Raw genomic sequence first — 21,037 nt, forward strand, 5'->3', positions numbered from 1 at the left:
TCAGCATTCAAGAATTGTGTAACATGAGGTGATGGCTGCAGATGAATAGTACAACAATGGGCCTCTGGATCATGTCACGGTATCTCTTTGCATTGAAATTGCCATCGCTAAAATGCAATTGTATTCATTATCCTTAGTTTATTCATGCCCATACCATAACCCCACGCCACCATTGGACACTCTGTTCACATTGTTGACATCAGCAAACCACTCTCCCAAACGACGCCATACACTTGGTCTGTGGATGTGAGGCTTGCTGGACGTACTGCTAAATTCTCAAAAAAAATGTTGGAGGTGGCTTATTGTAGAGAAATGGACATTCAATTCTCTGGCAACAGCTCTGTTGGACATTCCTGCAGTCTGCATGCTTATTGCACGACCCCTCAAAACTTGAGACATCTGTGGCATTGTGTTGTGTGACAAAACTACACATTTTAGAGTGGCTTTTTATTGTCCCCAGCACAATAAGCTTCTTGATATGCCACATCTGTCAGTTGGATGGATTATCTTGGCAAAGGAGAAATGTTCATTCATTTTAAGGCTAGTGGGCAAAATTCGGAAGTTTGGATGAATGAGGTGCCCAAAGTCAACTGCCTGTTACTCAGGCCCAGAAGCTAGGATATGCATACAATTCGTAGTATTGGATAGAAAAACATTGTAACTTAAAGAGTTTTCATAATGTGTATATGATGTTTACATCCTTTACATTGTGTTGGAAATATCCAGATTAACCTCTCTGGCGCAGGCGTTCCGCTAGCGACCTACCTCTACAACATCTGGTGAAATTGCAGAGCACCAAATTCAAAATACAGAAATAGTCTTAATAAACTTTCATAAAAATACAAGTGTTATACATTGGCTTAAAGATTCACCTCTTGTTAACTTGTTATGGCTTGGGGGCAGTATTTTGACATCTGGATGAGAAGCGTGCCCAAAGTAAACTGCCTGTTATTCAGGCCCAGAAGCTAGGATATGCATAGATTTGGTAAATTTGGATAGAAAACACTCTAACGTTTCCAAAAATGTTAAAATACTGCCGATGTGTATAACAAAACTGATATAGCAGGCAAAAACCCGAGGAGAATCTATCCCAAAATCTTTTTGGGAGGTGACAGCATTCCGTCTTACATTTTATAGTTTATTTACATATTAGGGTACCTGAGGGTTGATTAGAAACATTGTTTGACTTGTTAGGATGAAGTTTATTGGTAACTTTCGGGATTCATTTGTATGCATTTTGAACGAGGGATAACCAACCGGTGGCTTTCTGAGTCAAGCGCACCAACTAAACTGTCATTTTTGGAATATAAAGAACAACTTTATTGAACAAAAGGACCATTTGTTATGTAGCTGGGACCCTTGTGATTGCAAACAGAGGAAGATCTTCAAAGGTAAGTGATTTATTTTATCGTTATTTCTGACTTTCATGACACCTCTGCTTATTTGGAAAATGTTTGTACTGCTTTTGTACGCGAGGCGCTGTCCTTAGATAATCGCATGGTATGCTTTCGCCGTAAAGCCTTTTTGAAATCTGACAAAGCGGCTGGATTAACAGGCAGTTAAGCTTTTAAACAATGTAAGAGACTTGTATTTTCATGAATGTTTAATATTATGAATTTTGTATTTTGAATTTCGTGCTCCGACATTTCACCGGATGTTAGCCCAAAGAGGTTTAACAGGGATGACATTTTGTGCACAAAAGATGAGAGAAATAAGCTTTTTGTGCATATGGAAAATGTTGGTGATTTTTTTATTTCAGCTCATGAAACATGGGACCAACACTTTACATGTTGCGTTTATATTTTTGTTCAGTGTATATATCAACAATTCAAGACAGTGATTGTAGGATGACATGGTGTAGACTAGGACGGGGGGATGTGGTAGGGAGTTCAATTTGGCTTATTGTCACCTGCGAATACTTGAACAAATTTCAGCGTTATTGACTTGTTCAAAGGGACATCTGTAGTTATGGAGCAATATCACCAGTGCATTCCATTTGGAGATGGAACCATGAACACAAGTTCTGTCTTGGTCTTGGCTTGTATGTAATCTCATTGTCATGCCTGCTCCCGCTCTCCCTCTCTGGCGCTCAAGGGCACCAGCCTGCCCTTCATTACGCACATCAGCGCTCACTGGACTCACCTGGACTCCTTCACTTTGTTTGTATTGCCTTCCCTATTTCTGTCTGTTCCTCTGTTGGTTCCATTGTCAGCATTAATGTTGTTATATCTTAATGTCCAGAATCTGTCCTTTCCTGTTACATGTCCGTTGCTAATTAAATGTTCACTCCCTGTACTTGCTTCTCGTCTATCAACGTTGATCCTTACAGAATGCCCACTCCACTATACGAAGCATCAGGGAGGTTTTTGTTTTTTTGGTTGGTGACGTTGGGTCCGCCGATGGAACCAGGGGTGCCTCAGCTAGGTCGTCGGGCTTCTACGCGTTAGCTGGCTTGAGAGGTCTTCTTGCCTCGGTGGGATCGGCAGCCTTCAGCCGGCCCATCAGGCTGCAATGCCTCAGCCGGTTCGTCAGGCTTTCACGCCTCAGCCGAATTGTCAGTTCCCTAACCCCAGCATGTTGGCTGGGCAACAGCTCCATAGACAGAAACTCTTCCCACTCCTCCGCTGCAACAAACAGACAGCATTACTTTCCAAACCAAACCATGGATTATAATTAAACACTTTGCCTAAGGATTGTTGGCTCTAAGGACGTCGAACATTCCATTTCTCACTCTGATCACTCTGAGTTGGATTTGACAGAGATGGGCTCACAAACTACAGCAAGGGAGGATTTACTCTTACTTATTATAAGAGGTAGAGAGCTGCTTGATCGGAGCTCCAACATCACTGAAGTCATTATTAGATTTCCTACACTGAATATACTATTCAAAGAGGTATGGTTTCAGACTTTTTCAAAAGATGGTCAGGGATTCCTCTGTCCTTACTTTAGGAGGAAGCTTGTTCCACCATTGGGATGCCTGGACAGAGAAGAGGTTTGACTGGGCTGACCAGGAGTTGACCTCCCGAAGGGGTGGGAGGGCCAAGAGACCAGAGGTGGCGGAACGGTGTGCTCCAGTTGGAATGTAAGGTTTGAGCATATCTTGAAAATAAGGAGGGGTAGTTCCCATTGCTGCTCCGTAGGCAAGCATCAGGGTTTGGAAGATGATGCAAGCTTCAAATGGAAGTCAGTGGAGAGTGCAGAGGAGCGTGCTTACATGGGAGAACTTAAGAAGGTTGCACACCAGGCGGCCTGCGGCCTTCTGGATAAGTTGCAGGGGTTTGAAGTCACACGCTGGGAGCCCAGCCAACAGAGAGTTGCAGTAGTTTAGACGGGAGATGACAAGTGCCTTGATTAGAACCTGCACCGATTCCTGTGTGAGGAAAGGTTGTACTCTACAGATGTTGAAGAGCATGAACCTGCAGGAGCCAGTCACTGCTTTGATATTTGCAGAGAATGACAGGGTGTTCTCCAGGGTCATGCCAAGGTTCTTTGCACTCTGGGAGGGTGACACCATGGAGTTGTCAACCGTGATGGAGTGGTCTTGGAGCAGGCAGGCCTTCCCCGGGAGGAGTTCAGCTTTGTCATTTTGGTTATAAATGCAAGCTGCCTAAGTAAGTCTAAGAATGTCTCCAGTGCTCCTTGGGCTCCCAGGATAAGTGTAAATGTAATAGATTTATTTATTAATGTCAAATAATTAACAGGACCACACATTGAGGGGGCAAGAAGACATAAAAAACAGGATTTCCTTATGTTTCCTGGTGCACACGCCAGGCAACTGACTGTCTGGATTGATTGAAATAGACTGAAATGCATACACTGTATGAAAATATGATGAAGGCAGTGGTTGTGGATAAGAAACTTGAACTCAATTCAACAGTATGAGACTGAGTGTATTACCGGAAATAAAGTATTCAAGCTAGGTATTCTGGAAAGGAGAGGTTAAACCCATTCATTAATCATAATCTCTGATGCTATTACATCTTTTTTTTTCTCAGATGGTTTGTAAGCTAGTTAATAGGAATTTACTCTCATTAATTAGTTAATTAATTTTCACTTGAATGTTCTTTGTCAATGTACTGTTTTGTCATTACTTGTCTTCCTAATGGGGTCCAAGGCAGTAAAGCCCAAAAGCAAAGTGTGCTTTTGGGGATATTTTGATCGTAAAGGCTCTTTTTTAGAAACCTTTTAGGGGTTTATTTTGTTTTGTACCACATTAGTTTAACGTAGGATACAGGATTATTGCATTTCCATATTTTGTATCACAGGGATAAGTCACACATCAGCAAACAACTATTTTCAAACGACAACAAGGCAATAAAAATGAAAATATTGCATTAGCATAATATGCTTGCCTCCTCTCTCCTCCTCCCAAATATACTCACCCTCCATTACATGACATGAAAGTGGATATTTGTTATTTAGTGGCAGCACACATTGTGCACCCAGAGCCTTTGATTCAAGACCTGAAGCAGTATGCCCAAGCTGGGACTCTGCTGTCCGATCCCTCTCTGTGCAGTAACATATTTAACTGTGTAACTCTGTCTCTTTTTATTAGAATTCTGGGTGTCAATTGTAGTTCCTATGCCTATGCATAACTCCGATGCGGCCTCTGGGTGTTTCTCTAATCTTAGCTGATTGAGAAAACAGACTGCAATGGAAATAAAATAAATAATAGATAGAAGACGAAATAATGATATAATAATTGAATAGCGCTTCTGCATTGACTTTTGCTATGAGTGAACAGTGTACAACTTATCCTATTGTTCAAAAATGTTGGTTACAGTTATGGCTATAGTGTAATTGTGTCTAAATAAAGAGACTGTAATTTCATTGTTTCCGTATAGGGTTATCCAAGTTAAAAAATATTTCCAACCATAGCAAAGGAAAAAATAAAGAAAGCAGAAATGTCAGCAATGTGTGTTCTGAGCCTTCAACACAGGCAGGCCTTATTCTGAAGGATGTCAAAGGTACCTGTCTGTGCATACAGTATGTCTGAGCAAGGTACAGTATGTTCAGATATCCTTTTGTTTAAAGATAATATTGAGCCGATCTGTACTGATATAATCCCATTTAACACCACATTGTCATGTAACCATCTAATAATCTGTTACATGTAGCATCGTACATTTTATTACGTGGCCTATAGAATGCAAATTGTACAATTTAGTGTATGCCTTATATCAGCACAGCATATTAGCACCTGGAAAATGATGAATCCATGTATGAATATTTATAACTAGTGCCACATCAACATACAAATATCGCTTGTAGAAAAGAAATAAGTTTACTCCTAAAGCTTTTTTTTTTTTACGTTATCTTCTTAAAACATTTATTGGACACAATTACGCAGGTTAAAAAACAAATAATTACCAATTATAAAACATGAACGTGTGTACTCATTCTCACCACTCAAGTTGCATGGAAATAAACTCAACATTTTCGCATTGCATCAAATTCAAAAAAATACATTAATGCACTGTCTGATGATTAAATTACTCTTTTGAGTGAACCTAAGGTGTGTAAAATTGCTTTCAGACTATCATAAGTCCCTCTTAATAGGACTTCTCTAGTGCTTTATTGATAGAATGAGAGCTATGAGAGAACCTTAGAAAGTTAACTAACAAGTAGGATCTAAAGAGAGTGATGCAGGCATCAAGATAGCCGACATTGAACTTTCCCGAAGACTTCATTAATCTCAACATGGATGCCTTGTCTGAGAAGTTGACTACCATAAAATAATGTGAATGTAGAGGCAAGCTCATCTGATGCAGCACTCCCATTACTCTCCTTCTTGGTCAAATAGCTCATTCACAGCCTGGAGGTGTGTTTTGGGTCATTATCAAGTTGAAATAAAATGATAGTCCCACTTAGCGCAAGCCATCCCATCGGCGTATCGCTGCAGAATGCTGTGGTAGCCATACAGGTTAAGTGTGTGCCTTGAATTCTATAGAAATCACCAACAGTGTCACCAGCAAAGCACCCCCATACCCCCTCCACCATGCTTCACGGTGTGAACCACACATGCGGAGATCATCCGTTCACGTACTCTGCCTCTCACACGGCAGATGGAAGCAAAAATAATTTGGACTCATCAGACCAAAGGACAGATTTCCACCGCTCTAATGTCCATTGCTCGTGTTTCTTGCCCCAAGCAAGTCACTTCTTATTGGTGTCCTTAAGTAATGGTTTCTTTGCACCAATTTGACCATGAAGGCCTGATTCACGCAGTCTCCTCTGAACAGTTGATTTTGAGATGTGTCTGTTACTTGAACTCTGTGAGGTGCAAACTAAGGTGCCGTTAATTGCCGATTTCTGAGGCTGGTAACTCTAATGAACTTATCCTCGGCAGCAGAGGTAATTGAAGGAAAGACATTCCACAAATTTACTTTTAACAAGACACCTGTTTTTTCAAAGGTATTCCAGGTGACAATGAAGATGGTTGAGAGAATGCCACAAGCGTGCAAAACTGTAATCAAGGCAAAGGGTGGCAACTTTGAAGAATCTCAAATGTAAAATATTTTTGGGGTTATTACATGGTTTCCATATGTGTTATTTCATAGTTGTGATGTCTTCACTATTATTCTAAAATGTAAAAAAAAGTACAAATTAACAAAAACCCTTGAATGAGCAGGTGTGCCCAGCTCTTTGATTGGTACTTTATTTCTGTCTGTGTATTTCTGCCTGCTACACCACCTATACAGATCTCATGATAAAGCCTGTAAATGCTTACACCCTCTCAAAAGTGATATAAATATGATTGTTATATGCATTTGTGTTATAGGAACTTATTTTCACACATACAGTGCCTTCGGAAAGTATTCAGACCACATGACATTTTCCACATTTTGTTACGTTACATCCTTATTCTAAAATTGATTAAATAAATAAAAATGTCCTCATCAATCTACACACAATAACCCATAATGACATAGTGAAAACAGGTTTTTATAAATGTATATATATATTTAAAAAATACATAAATACCTTATTCACATAAGTATTCAGACCCATTACAATGAGACTCAAAATTGAGCTCAGGTGCATCCTGTTTCCACTGATCATTTTTTATTTCTTTATTTTATTTCACCTTTATTTAACCAGGTAGGCTAGTTGAGAACAAGTTCTCATTTACAACTGCGACCTGGCCAAGATAAAGCATAGCAGTGTGAACAGACAACACAGAGTTAAACATGGAGTAAACAATTAACAAGTCAATAACACAGTAGAAAAAAAAGAGTCTATATACATTGTGTGCAACATCCTTGAGATGTTTCTACAACTTGATTGGAGTCCCCCTGTGGTCAATTCAATTGATTAAGCATGATTTGGAAAGACACACACCTGTCTATACAAGGTCCCATAGTTGACAATGCATGTCTGTATACCGACACAGGATGAGACCCAAATGCAGATGGTTCGAGTCTCTGATATTTATTAATAGACAAGGGGCAGGCAAAAGGCAGGTCGAGGACAGGCAGAAGTTCGTAAACCAGGTCAGAGTCAAATGGGTACAGGAAGGAAGGCAGAAAGGCATGACAGGCAGGCAGGCTCAGGGTCAGGGAAGGCAGAAAAGCACAAGGGGGGCGCCACCTGGCATCCTACCCGGGTGCATATCTGGTCATTCAGCAATGAGGTCCGGGTTCAGGATGTCCTTAGCGGGGACCCAGCACCTCTCCTCCGGGCCATAACCCTCCCAATCAACCAGGTACTGGAAACCCTTGCCCCGAGGTCGAACACTATTTTATGCTGGATGGCCATTGATGAGACAGGGAGGGGGGGTGGGCCTGGAAACAGGAGCAAAGGGCTGTGAGACAAAGTTAAATGTTAGACACATGAAACATTGGATGTATACGGCAGGTGCGGGGCAACAGAAGACGAACAGCAGTGGGACTAAGGACTTTAGAGATGGGAAAGGGACCGATAAAGCGTGGGGAAAGTTTACAGGATTCCACTCTGAGGGGCAGATCCCGAGTGGAGAGCCATACCCTCTGCCCGAGACGATAGCGGAGAGCCGGGGTCAGGTGACTGTCACTAATACCTGGTCTTAAGAAGTGCGGACCGGTCTCTATTCCAGGTATGCCGACAGCGATGGATGAACATCTGGGCTGAGGGTATGCCGACCTCTTCCTCTTGCTCTGGGAAGAGCAGAGAATGGTAACTCAGGGAACACTCGAAAGGCTAGAGCCCAGTGGCCAAGCAGGGAAGGGTTTTCCGGGTGTACTACACCAACACGAGTTGCTAGATCCAGGTGGTGTGATCGACCAAGACGAGGCACTGAAGAATCATCTCCAGATCCTGATTGGCACGCTCTGACTGGCCGGAGGACAGGCTGGCCTATGACCCAATGAGGGTGCAGAACCCTTTCAGAATCGGGATGAGAACTGAGGACCACAATCGGAGACCATGTCGATAGGAAGTCCATGGATTCGGAAGACGTGCTGCACCATGAGCTGGGCCGTCTTCTTGGCTGAAGGTAACTTGGGGAGGTGAATGAAATGGGCAGCTTTAGAAAACCTATCCACCACTGTAAGGATGGTGGTGTTGCCATCAGACGGAGGGAGACCAGTGACAAAGTCCAAGGATATATGGTACCAGGGGTGATGAGGCACAGGGAGTGGTTAAAGGAGGCCAGCCAGAACTTGTCATTGAGTCTTGTTCTGGGTGCACACTGTGCAGGCGGCGACAAATGTGGAGAAGTCAGAAACCATAGTTGGCCACCAAAAATGTTGTCAGATGAAAGCCAGGGTCCGTCGGGAGCCGTGGATGACAGTTAAGCATTGAGGAATGGGCCCATTCCAGGACCCATTCTACCCGTTGTGAAGGTAGACGGAACACAAACCGATTCAACATGTCACGGAGCACATCGTTGACCAATGCCTGGAACACTGCGGGAGCGTTGGTGAGTCCAAAAGGCATGACCAGGTACTCGTAGTGTCCTTTAGCCATGTTGAAGGCTGTCTTCCACTCGTCTCCTTCCTGTATCCAAACTAGGTGGTAGGCGTTCCGAAGGTCCAACTTAGAAAATATGGTTGCCCCCTGGAGAGGTTTGAAAGCAGAGGAGTGGTACAGGGTAAAAACTCTATACAGCGATGTAATTGAGGCCCTGGTACTCATTACAAAGACGCAGGGTCTTATTTTCCACAAAGAAGAAACCTGCAATGGCAGGGGAGGCAGAAGGATGAATGCTCCCAGCAGCCAGAGAGTCCTCAATGTACTCCTCCATGGCCTTGGTCTCAGGGCCAGACAATGAACATAGCCTCCTATGAGGCGGTGTGGTGCCCGGGAGGAGGTCACTGGCATAATCGTTGGGACGATGCAGAGTAAGGGAGGTGGTGCGAGCTTTGCTGAAAACCTCTAGGAGGTCCTGGTACACCCCACGGGAATGGCGAAGAAATCCGAGGCTTTCCAGAGCCCGCAGGAGGACGTCCCAGGGCAGGCTGTGTTAAGGCAGTGGCAGAATAGGCTCCAACCCAGGATAGAACCAGTGGTCCAGTCAATCAGGGGGTTGTGCCTCTAGAGCCATGAAAATCCCAAAACAACTGGAACATAGCAAGTTTCAATAAGTAGAAGCTGTATCGACTCACTGGGATTTCCTGACATTCGCAGATTAATGGGAACCGTACTGTGAGTGACCCTGCCAATGGAGCGTCTGTCCATGGAAATGGAGAGGAGTTGTGTGGAGATACCCAGCTCAGATACTAGAGTAGCATCCATGAAGCTCTCATCAGCCCTAGAGTCAATGAGCACCCGGAGAGATTTAGACCGATCACCCCACAGCAGGATAACATGGAAAGGGGTATGAGTAAAAGGAGTTAGAAGACTCTCAGTATGGCCCAACAGCATACTCGTTCCTACTGATGAGCCTGGTCCTTTACAGACCAGGTGGATATGTAATGCCCTATGGTGCTACAGGGCATTACATATCCACCTGTCCAGTAAAATACCATCAGTAGGCAGGCAACTGTTGGAGCTCAGCCTGCATAATCATTCCTTAGGCAACAATCTAGCCCTGCCCAGTTGCATAGGCTCTGGAGTAAACGAGTTGCGTGTCCCTGATGATTCCCGAGGGGGCTCTGGTGACTTCGGATCCTCTCGGGAATGCAGGCGTAGGGACTCCTGGGGTTCTTCGAAGGCGAGAAAGCAGCCATGGACGAGCGTGTGTGGCCGACATCAGCATTATGAGATACGCTGTCTTCAAACGATCTGAAGGAAACGAAGAGGGCTGCAGCTCAAAGATGAGGGAGCACAGGGAAATAAATGCCCGGCAGGTTCCAGCATTCTCAGGGTAGGAGCCCATTGATCCACGTGTCTTCTAATGGTGGCTCCATGCAGGGAGACAGTGTTGCGGAGCTGGTCCGAGTCTGCTGGGTCAGTCATGGCCAGTTCATACTATAACAACATAGAACAAGACCCAAATGCAGACACAGGAGGCAGATGGTTTGAGTCTCTGACATTTATTAATAGACAAGGGGCAGGGAAGAGGCAGGTTGAGGACATGCAGAAGTTTGTAAACCAGTTCAGAGTCAGATGGGTACAGGACGGCAGGCAGCCTCGAGGTCAGGGCAGGCAGAAAGGTATGGCAGGCTGGCTCAGGGTCAGGGAAGGGAAAAGGTCGGAACCGGGAGGACTAGAAAAACATGAGTACGGAAAAACACACTGGTAGGCTTGACGAGACAAGACGAACTGGCAACAGACAAACAGAAACCACCGGTAAAATAATGGAACAAATGGGAGACATCTTGTGGGGGTGGAGGCAATACAAGACAGAATAAACTTGTGGGTGTGACAGTCAGAGCTACAACCAAGCCATGAGTTCAAAGGAATTGTCCGTAGAGCTCAGAGACAGGACTGTGTCGAGGCACAGATCTTGGGAAGGGTACCAAAAAAGTTCTACAGCATTGAAGGTCCCCAAGGACACAGTGGCCTCCATCATTCTTAAATGAAAGAAGTTTGGAACCACAAAGACACTTCGTAGAGATGGCCATGAGAAACAAGATTCTCTGGTCTGATGAAACCAAGATGGAACTCTTTGGTCTGGAGGAAACCTGGCACCATCCTTTTGCTGAAGCATGGTGGTGGCAGCATCATGCTGTGGGGATGTTTTTCAGCAGCAGCGACTGGGAGACTAGTCAGGTTTGAGGGAAAGATTAATGCAGCAAAGTACAAAGAGATCCTTGATGAAAACCTGCTCCAGAGCACTCAGGACCTCAGACTGGGGAGAAGATTTACCTTCCAATAGGACAATGACCCTAAGCACACAGCCAAGACAAAGCAAGAGTGGTTTCAGACAAGTCTCGGGAAATGTCCTTGAGTGGCCCAGCCAGAGCCTGGACTTGAACCCGATCGAACCTTTCTGGAGTAACCTGAAAATAGCTGTGCAGCAATGCTCCCCATCCAATCTGACAGCGCTTAAGAGGATCTGCAGAGAAGAATGTGAGAAGCTTCCTATATTCAGGTGTGCCAAACTTGCGTCACACCCAAGAACACTTGAGGTTGTAATCTCTGCAAAAGGTGATTTAACAAAGTACAGAGTAAAGGGTCTGAATACCTATGTAAATGTGATATTTAATTTTGTAAAAAACAGTTTTGCTTTGTCATTATGGGGTATTGTGTGTAGTTTGATGAGCGGGAAAAAGAACATGTAATCCATTTTAGAATAAGGCTGTAACGTAACAATGTAGAATAGTCAAGGGGTCTGAATACTTTCCCAATGCACTGTGTGGCTGCATTTCTTCCTATAGGAAAGTTGAGAAGATTATGATTCATGAGAAACCAAATAGTTGTTATGGATATATTTTACACAATATTGTTGCTTTCACCTAAACTCATAATAGGTTCAGCAGTGAGACATAGATATAGATATTCTCCTGTGCCCAACTTTCTAAAACCAAGATAAGAGAGATAAGAACATGCCGAAGACTAACAGAGATATGCATGATAACTGCAGACATGTTGGATTTCACATGCACTATAGGACTTTGCTTTTCCTCTTCGCTCCCTCCACCGATTACACATTCCTTGCTGAATGGAGTTGTCGGAGACCTTGAATCATCTAAGTGATAGGCAAGGCTGTGTAACAAGTCATAGAGCAATTTGTATTGCTTGGTTGTAGTTCTCAATGCTGCAGCAATTTTAGTTGACATTTTCAGAAATAAAGACAGATTGCATATGATATTCACTGTGGAACTCGGTCACAAAGGTACTCACGAAATACCCCCAATAAAAAGGTCACTAATACAATAAAGACAATATAATCTAGTAGCACTTTATGTAACAGTCCTGTTTCAACTGGTTACTTAAATATACAGTATACCATATGTGGTGGTAATGACACAGCTGTAAATTTAACTATGAGAATTGAGAATGTTAAATTGACCAATTTCACAGAGTACTTGGTGTTAAATTGGGAGTGTTGAAACCCCCTTAGTATATTCTCTGGTATGTCTATGGTACTTTGTGCAGGTAATTCAAGATAGATTGGTAAATTCAAAGCAGTTGGTAACTATTGTTACAGAACTCTGGGAAAGATATTTACATGGGTAGTTTTCACCCCTGATTGTTAAAGCTGAGATCCGCATAAGGGAGGGAATTCTGATCCAAGTTAAGCGTTACACACTTTTCTCTCTACACATATTCTGACTTTGAATCTAAGCATGAGAATAGCTTGCTATTGACCCGCTACTCATTTGGGGTGGAGATCAAATAAATTAAGGTGTGGAGGAGGTGTGTCTACAGATACGCCGTATTCTGACATTAACCTTACGTGTGATGAAATGATTAATAAAGTCAAGCAACCTGTCGGATCCAAGTGGAACAACATCTACTTTCTTTTTTCCAATAGAAATAACACCACTTTCCATGCACTGGGATTTAGAAAACTGATAAGAGCTATTGATAAGCGGGGATTGTAAATAAACTCAACAAACATTTCAGTGCAACAATTTCAACGATTTTACTGACTTATAGTTCATATAAGGAAATCAGTCAATTGACATAAACTCATTAGGCCCTCTTCTATGGATCTGGGCCTGGAAGGGCATAGCCCACTCACTGGGGAGCCAGGTCCAGCCAATCAGAATTAGTTTTTCCAAACAAAAGGGCTTTATTATGGACAAAAATACCCCTCGATTTCATCAGCTGTCGGGGTGGCTGGTCTCAGAAGATCCCACAGGTGAAGAAGCCGGATATGGAGGTCAGTGGTTGGCGTGGTTACATGGACGTACTGCCAAATTATATAAAACGATGTTGGAGGAGGCTTATAGCAGGGAAATGAACATTACATTCTCTGATAACAGCTCTGGTGGGATATTCCTGCAGTCAGCATGCTAATTGCACTCTCCCTCAAAACTTGAGACATCTGTGGCATTGTGTGATGTGATAACAATGCACATTTTAAAGTGGCCTTTTATTGTCTCCAGCACAAGGTGCACCCGTGTAATGATCAGGCTGTTTATTCAGCTTCTTGATATGCCACATTTGTCAGCAGAATGGATTATCTTGGCAAAGAAAAAATGCTAACTAACAGGGATGTAAACAAAGTTGTGCACAACATTTTAGAGAAATAAGCTTTTTGTGCATATGTGTCACGGTTTCAATAAGTAGTGAGTGCAGGAGTCAGGCGCAGAGAGCAGGGTATTCGGTCACGCCACACACACAAGAGCGCGTAAAGTCCCAGTCCAAACAAACAGGACGAAACTGATTGGAAAAAAGAAACCACAAGAATAATCAAACACCATAAACAGAAAAACGAGCCCGCACAAAAGCCGGCGGGCCTACTGGGTTTAAATAGCCCACAACCAAACCTAAACACGAAACAGGTGCAACAAATCAGACACAACTAAATTAAACAGAAAAGGGGATCGGTGGCAGCTAGTAGGCCGGCGACGACGACCGCCAAGCGCCGCCCGAACAGGAAGAGGCACCATCTTCGGCGGGATTCGGGACAATATGGAACGTTTTCTGGAATATTTTATTTCAGCTCATGAAACGTGGGAACAACACTTTGCATGGTGAGTTAATATTTTTGTTCAGTATATAGATGACAATAGGTTTAGATCTATTTTACCTTATGATCACTGGAGACAAATGTGAAACCAGTCATACGTCAGCAAACTGAAGGATATCAACATATCACCTTTTCCACAGTAAAGTTTATCAAATGTTTGCCTTATAACTTGCAAGGATGAAATTTGGAGACAGTATCAAATCAAATCAAATTGTATTCGTCACATACATGTGTTTAGCAGTTATTATTGTGTGTTTAGCGAAATGTTTGTGTTTCTCTATCCGACAGTGCAGTAATATCTAACAATTTCGCAACATACCCAATACACACAAATCTAAGTAAAGGAACAGAATTAAGAATATATAAATATATGGACGAGCAATGACTAAGATACAGTAGAATAGAATACAATACAAGATGAGTAATGCAAAGTATGTACACATTATTAAAGTGACTACTGTTCCATTTATTAAAGTTGCCAGTGATTTCAAGTCTATGCATATAGGCAGCAGCCTCTAATGTGATAGTGATGGCTATTTAACAGTCTGATGGCCTTGAGTTAGAAGCTGTTTTTACGTATTTCAGTCCCAGCTTTGATGCACCTGTACTGACCTAGCCTTCTCGATGATAGCGGGGTGAACAGGCAGTGGCTTGGGTGGTTGTTGTCCTTGATGATCTTTTTGGTCTTCCTGTGACATACAGTGCCTTGCGAAAGTTTTCTTCCAGAATGGTCCTGTATTTGGCTCCATCCATCTTCCCATCAATTTTAACCATCTTCCCTGTCCCTGCTGAAGAAAAGCAGGCCCAAACCATGATGCTGCCACCACCATGTTTGACAGTGGGGATGGTGTGTTCAGGGTGATGAGCTGTGTTGCTTTTACGCCAAACATAACGTTTTGCATTGTTGCCAAAAAGTTCAATTTTGGTTTCATCTGACCAGAGCACCTTCTTCCACATGTTTGGTGTGTATCCCAGGTGGCTTGTGGCAAACTTTAAACGACACTTTTTATGGATATATTTAAGAAATTACTTTCTTCTTGCCACTCTTCCACAAAGGCCAGATTTGTGCAATATACGACTGATTGTTGTCCTATGGACAGAGTCTCCCACCTCAGCTGTAGATCTCTGCAGTTCATCCAGAGTGATCATGGGCCTCTTGGCTGCATCTTTGATCAGTCTTCTCCTTGTATGAGCTGAAAGTTTAGAGGGACGGCCAGGTCTTGGTAGATTTGCAGTGGTCTGATACTCCTTCCATTTCAATATTATCGCTTGCACAGTGCTCCTTGGGATGTTTAAAGCTTGGGAAATCTTTTTGTATCCAAATCCGGCTTTAAACTTCTTCACAACAGTATCTCGGACCTGCCTGGTGTGTTCCTTGTTCTTCATGATGCTCTCTGCGCTTTTAACGGACCTCTGAGACCATCACAGTGCAGGTGCATTTATACGGAGACTTGATTACACACAGGTGGATTGTATTTATCATCATTAGTCATTTAGGTCAACATTGGATCATTCAGAGATCCTCACTGAACTTCTGGTGAGAGTTTGCTGCACTGAAAGTAAAGGGGCTGAATAATTTTGCACGCCCAATTTTTCAGTTTTTGATTTGTTAAAAAAGTTTGAAATATCCAATAAATGTCGTTCCACTTCATGATTGTGTCCACTTGTTGTTGATTCTTCACAAAAAAATACAGTTTTATATCTTTATGTTTGAAGCCTGAAATGTGGCAAACGGTTGCAAAGTTCAAGGGGGCCGAATACTTTCGCAAGGCACTGTATGCCTAGACTTTTTAATGAATAAAAAAAATTGTATTGTGTTAAATATTAGCCACTATTGGTAGCCACCAACAGTTATACCAACATACATTTATAACTGTCACTTTAGCTTTATTTTCCATACATTTTGCTTCATTCAATTGCATAGTTTACCTTTCTTTCCTCTGTCATGTTTGTGTAGTTGATCCTGAGGATCGCTAGCATTAGTGGATAATATTAGGCTAATGTATTACAATTTGGGACGTGTAGCCTATTTTAATCACTATGGAAAGCAGAAAATATATAGCAGTTGAAACCTGGAGCATGTTTCATGACGGCAGGACTGTTGTCTTCACAGTTTAGTAATTAGTGAGGATTATTAGGGTAGATTTATAGGGCTACTGTTCAACCCCTATTGTACACTAGTCAAGGATCAAATCACCTCCACCCTACCTGATAGTAGGTCCACTGACGATGCAATCGCCATCAAACTGCACACTGCCCTACCCCATCTGGACAAGAGGAATACCTATGTAAGAATGCTGTTCATCGACTACAGCTCAGCATTTAACACCATGGTACCCTCCAAACTCGTCATTAAGCTTGAGACCCTGGGTCTCGACCACAAGCCCTGTGCAACTGGGTCCTGGACTTTCTGACGGGCCACCCCCAGGTGGTGAAGGTAGGAAACAACATCTTCACCCCGCTGATCCTCAACACTAGGTTCCCACAAGGGTTCCCACATTCTCAGCCCTCACCTGTACTTCCTGTTCACCCATGACAATGTTGCAATGCACGCCTACAACTCAATCATCAAGTTTGCAGACGACAATACAGTGGTAGGCTTGATTACCAAAAACGACGAGACAGCCTACAGGGAGGAGGTGAGTGCCCTCGGAGTGTGGTGTCAGGAAAATAACCTCTCACTCAACATCAACACAACAAAGGAGATGATCGTGGACTCAAGGAAACAGCAGAGGGAGCACCCCCCCAATGCAGATTGACGGGACAGTAGGGGAGAAGGTGGAAAGTTTTAAGTTCCTTGACATACACATCACGCACAAACTGAAATGGTCCAACCACACAGACAGTGTGGTGAAGAAGGCGCAAACCTCAGGAGGCTGAAGAAATTTGGCTTGTCACCTAAAACACTCACAAACTTTTACAGATGCACAATCGAGAGCATCCTGTCAGGTTGTATCACTTTCTGGTACGGCAACTGCACCGCCCTCAACCGCAATGCTCTCCAGAGGGTAGTGCAGTCTGCACAATGCATCACCGGGGGCAAACTACCTTCCCTCCAGGACACCTACAGCACCCGATGTAACAGGAAGGTCAAAAAGATCATCAAGGACAACAACCACCCGAGCCACTGCCTGTTCACTCCGCTATCATCCAGAAGGTGAGGTCAGTAGGACCAGGCTATGGAGCCCTGACCTGTTCACCGGATGTGCTACCTGTCCCAGACCTGCTGTTTTCAACTCTCTAGAGACAGCAGGAGTGGTAAAGATACTCCTAATGATCGGCTATGAAAAGCCAACTGACATTTACTCCTGAGGTGCTGACTTGCTGCACTCTCGACAACTACTGTGATTATTATTATTTGACCATGCTGGTCATTTATGAACATTTGAACATCTTGGCCATGTTCTGTTATAATCTCCACCCCGGCACAGCCAGAAGAGGACTGGCCACCCCTCATAGCCTGGTTCCTCTCTAGGTTTCTTCCTAGGTTTTGGCCTTTCTAGTGAGTTTTTTCCTAGCCACCGTGCTTCTACACCTGCATTGCTTGCTGTTTTGGGTTTTAGGCTGGGTTTCTGTACAGCACTTTGAGATATCAGCTGATATAAGAAGGGCTATATGAATACATTTGATTTGATTTGGTCAGTACAGGTGCATTAAAGCTGGGACAGCGAGACTGGAGATCTCAAGGCCAGCAGACTGCCAACATACAGACTCAAATCTCTGGCCACTTTAATAAATGGACTTAATAAATGTATCACTAGTCACTTTAAATAACTCCACACCATAATGTTTACATATCCTACATTACTCATCTCATATGTATATATTGTATTCTATACCATCTACTGAATCTTGCCTATGCCGCATGGCCATCGCTCATCCATATATTTACATTTATATGAACATATTCTTATTCATCCCTTTACATTTGTGTGTATAAGGTAGTTGTTGTGAATTGTTCGATTACTTGTTAGATTGCATTGTTGCAACTAGAAGCACAAGCATTTTGCTACATATGCATGTGACCAATAAAATTGTATTTTATTTTATTTTAATTGGCATCTCCTCCTCTTGCCTTCCCCAGCCTCAGGTGGATCCTCTTGCCTGCCCCAGTTGCAGCTGTAAGTTCCAATCACCTTGTCCAGGTTGTCCACGCCTCCTTTGTTGTGGTTGTAGTCCAGGATGATGGCTGGCTTCCTGTCCTCACGATCACTGATCTCAGCCATTTTGTGCAGTGTGCTCAGGAGGACCATATTCTTGTTCCTCTTCGGGAGGTAAGAAACTAGAGTGGTGGTGGGGATGAAGGCAAACTTTGATGAGAAGGCCTCTCTCCCCCTTGTTGCGAGGAGTGCAGGGGTGAGCTCAGGCTTGTTCTTTCTAACTGTGCCAACCATGGTGATTTCGTCACGCCCTGGCCATAGAGAGGCTTTTTATTCTCTATTTTGGTTAGGCCAGGGTGTGACTAGGGTGGGCGCTCTATGTTCTTTTTTCTATGTTTTTGGATTTCTTTGTTTTTGGCCGGGTATGGTTCTCAATCAGGGACAGCTGTCTGTCGTTGCCTCTGATTGAGAACCATACTTAGGCAGCCTGTTTTCCCACTATGGGTCAATTTTCATTGTTTCACTTTGTTATTCTGTATTTTCTCATGTTCGGTTATAATTAACTCTCATGGACACCTACGACGCTGCAGTTTTTGTCCGATCTTTCATATTCCTGTTCCTCAGATGAAGAAGATCTTCCTCTTCGGGAGCTATCTGCTGAGTTCATAAGAGGTGAAGAAATTGTCACACATGACATTGTGCCCCCTCAGTCCATCTGCCACATCAAGCACAACCTGCATCCCCTGGTTCTACTTCGGGCCTAAACTGGTCGGCATCCCTGTGTAGACTTGCCTCTTCCAAGCGTAGCTGGATTGTGTGTCACAGGCCACCCATATCTTGATGGCATACTTTGCTGGTTTGCTGGGCATATACTGCCGGAAAGGACAGCGACCTTCTGACGAAAGAGATTACTATCAGTAATTAGTATCAGTGTCAGAAAACAATCACATAAATCAATGATATTACAGCAATACATAATAAAATCAACAGAGAAATTACTTACATTACAGATATGAAAATAAAAATGTACCTCTGAATGGAATCAGTTGCTCATCCCACTGCTACTTCCAGCCCAGGTTTGTAGATGTATGGCAGATGCTCCAACCACACGTCTTGCAGGTCTTGACTCACGGTTATCAAATCGTAGCATTCTTGAGAAAGTGTGAAAGACTTTCAGTGGCATCAGGGCACAGAAAATCGCCCTTCCACTCTCTGCATCCCAGAGACTACATATAGCCTCACGGTGGGACCTATACACACCTGCTAAGATTAGCAGCCCTATGTAGGCACGCAGGTCATTCTCATCCATCCTTTTCCAGTTGTCTCCATATTTATGGAAACCCTACAAATTTGTCATCTCAGGATGATTTTTCGATGGCTGGTGTGATGAACATGTAGAATGTTGAGGCGACTGCATGTCTTATGTGCCCTGGGGTCATCCTTATGACATGTTGTGCTGCCATCCTGCCCTGGTTGTCATATAGACAAGGAACATGTTATTTTGCTGTTCTTTGACAAAAAATGTCTCTCTTTCAGCTTGGGAGATTTCTTCTTCATTTGAAGATTATGCATCGTGCTCTGGGTGGTATTCTTCCCCATCTTCTTCTTCAGATACCTCCTCCTCTTTTAAATAATTGTTCTCTTGTTCCTCCTCGACATCTGAAGAAAATCTGATCTATGCCCTGTTGGGTATTGAAACGTGCACTCATGGCTTCAGCAAAGAGAGAACTGGGGAGACTGTCATCTGCAGCACCTTTATAGCCTCTGACTGCATTCCCCATTAGTAAACTTTCAATAAGTTTTTATTTTGTCTGAAATTTTGTTTATTTTGTCTAAAATTGTTTATATTTTGTCTGTGAACTTGAGTCATGTGTGGGGTTGTGGAGGGGAGATGCTACACATGCACAATAACGTTTTAGTTATGTTTAAATTCAAACAGTAGCACACAACCTCAATTTCTCATTGTGTGTGTGTCTTTGTGGTTTTTGTGGTGTGTGAATAATTTTTTTAACTGCCGGGTCAAAAATGACCCTAATACAATCTTTGTACCCTGGTGGTGTGCAGCTTTCATGGAAATATGAACAAAGGCGATGTTTCAATTTTTATAATGTTCGAGTCACTCATCAAATTTCAAGTTGAAAAAATATAATTTATGGGGTTTTCTCTGCTGTTAAACATAGTGGCGGGTCATTTTTTACCCTTAAGAAAACACAAGGGTTAAATCAGGTTCTCTAGCAAATTAGTAAGAATGTCCCACCCTATGTTCAAGAATGTCATTTTCCCCTTTACTGAGATTACAACCCCTCACTTTTGGAGATTTGAAAACGAAATATCGTTATTTTTAAAACAAGCCAAAGTTAGTTGCAACTTCCGTTTATTCCACAAGAAAAGACAGAACAAATATTGTGGTTAAACTCAAAGTTGATAAAATAAACTAATATTTTCGATAAAAACATTTTTTTTAAAGGTATCATCTTCGTAAATTATATCATAAATAGGACTGGTGGAGTTATGTCACACATGCAGCAGTAAATGTCTGCTCTACCGAAATTACAAACAACTAATTCCAGCATGGAATAGGCAAGTGGAGGGGGGGGGGGGGGGGGGTAAGTAACTTGTCTGTCGGCCCTGCATTAAAGACCAAAATTGGTTCAAGAAAATTGTGATAAATAAATATACCAGTTTCATGGTGTAACTGAGTCAGGTTTGTAGGCCTCCTTGCTCGCACAAGCTTTTTCCGTTCTGCCCACAAATGTTCTATAATTCACCACTCCAAAACCTTGACTTTGTTGTCAATACCTTGACTTTGTTGTCCTTAAGACATTTTGCCACAACTTTGGAACTATGCTTGGGGTCATTGTCCATTTAGAAGATCCATTTGCGACCAAATTTCAACTTCCTGACTGATGTCTTGAGATGTTTCTTCAATATA

This window comes from Oncorhynchus clarkii, chromosome 31 (assembly GCF_045791955.1).
Source record: "Oncorhynchus clarkii lewisi isolate Uvic-CL-2024 chromosome 31, UVic_Ocla_1.0, whole genome shotgun sequence".
NCBI lineage: Eukaryota > Metazoa > Chordata > Actinopteri > Salmoniformes > Salmonidae > Oncorhynchus > Oncorhynchus clarkii.